Source organism: Camellia sinensis, chromosome 2 (assembly GCF_055761805.1).
Source record: "Camellia sinensis isolate YWXY chromosome 2, ASM5576180v1, whole genome shotgun sequence".
Classification (NCBI taxonomy): Eukaryota; Viridiplantae; Streptophyta; class Magnoliopsida; order Ericales; family Theaceae; genus Camellia; species Camellia sinensis.
Genome location: NC_138962.1, coordinates 192,499,640 through 192,501,503, shown reverse-complemented (window position 1 = coordinate 192,501,503; position 1,864 = coordinate 192,499,640).

Here is a 1,864-nt window from a genome sequence, read left to right as displayed (position 1 = left end):
ATTTTATTTTAAGTTTTCATTCAGATTGTCACATTGAAATATTTTTTTAAAACAAATAAAGCTGTGTCAATGTGGCAATCATCTTCAATGGTAAAATAAATTTTATAAAAAATTACATTTTTTAAATTTTAGAAGAAAAAAATAGTAATTAAGAATATTAATAACTCATTAATTGATATGGAAAAAAAAAGCTCAACTTGATCACCAACTTCACTAGAATTAAATTGGAATGCGTTTTTCATTTCCATAATCACATAATTTTTTGTAAATGAGTAGATATAAAAAAGGGTAAATTACAAGGGAGCTTTTTTGATAAATCCATTTTTTAAGAGTTTTATTCCATCCAACCCATATTCTTGTTGACTGTTCCATTAAGTCTTATTTGAGATAAGAAGACCAAAATACCATTTTCATCTACTTATGTTCCATTTAGTTCACATTATTTTCTTATGTTTCAATAAGTCCTATGGGTGACATAATTACCAAAATACCCCTAATGTGAATGTTCACACCATCTCAATATGAATGTTCATATCGTCAATGTGTAGGGGTCCGGCCTATGTCGATCCTTGTGGGTGCCCGGAAAAATTCGAGTCGCGCCAAGGCGGGCCCGACCCATTGACAATGTGAATATTCACATTGACATGTTAACATTCACATTAATAGGAGTGTAAAATTGGCCCGCATCCCGTGGCACGCCGAAACCCGCCCGCGGCCCATGGGCGGCCGGGGACGGGCTCGGTCCTGTCACGACCCAAACCCGCCCTTATGGGTTTAGCACCGTAACCGGCCAGTAATCCGAGATTACCGAAGGCCTGCTTAACAGTAAAACAGTAATACAGAGTATAGGGGCATGGCGGAAGCCAAAACAGTAAATAAACAGTGTCCAATGAGCTGTGACAGCCTGTATGCAAAAAGATTTTTCATACGTATATACATGAGCAATACAGAACAGTATGTACAACATTTACAGTCGATACGAACAGGGACCTAATCTCTGTTAGACAGTACAGTACAGTGCTATCAGTCTATACAGTTATTACAAAACAGATACAGAGACAGACGGGGAAAAAATTAAAACACCCCTAAGCCATAGCTTGGCAGGCTCGGAACCTCGTAGTGAGGCACAGTGGTTGGCTTGACAAAAAGGGAGTCTAACCTATGCTCCTAGCTCCGGTCTAGTGCCTGTACACCTACATATATATAAACAATGAGCTAAAGCCTAGTGAATAACATAATGCGTAAAGAGGTTAAGAATGAATGTCCTTACAGTATTGAAAACAATCATTTCAATCAGTATATCATTTATTCAGTCATTACAGTCATATGTGGTACAACCATTAGCATAGCAGTACAGTAAACAGTAGGTCTTAAGAGACCGAACAGTCAATGATGGCCATCAGTAATGGTTCCAAACATGGGAACCGGCAGAGATCTCTGTAACAGTAGCAGTAACAGTAACAGTAGTTGCTAATGATGCCACAATACAGTTCACAATTAGGACATCATTCATTCAGCAACAGTATCATTTCAGAAACAGTACAGTTCAATTGTTCAGAAGGTAATCATATTTGAACATATCTTTACACAGTTGTTACTCACAGAGTTCTGGGCTACAGTTGAGCTAGAACACGCCCTCAGATGCCAACCCTACACAGTTTACAGGATGAACACACACTAAGTTCACATTCGGGAAACAAAGACTTAGTCCCTACTTTGCCTCGATGTGGTTCTACATCTATATCCTCATTAAGATGCCTTAAACTAGGCCTAAGAATGCCTAGGATGAAATGAGAATACAAAGATGCACTTTAAAAGCATTTTCAGAAAACAGGGGTCACGCTCGAGCGTAGGTTACTCCGCT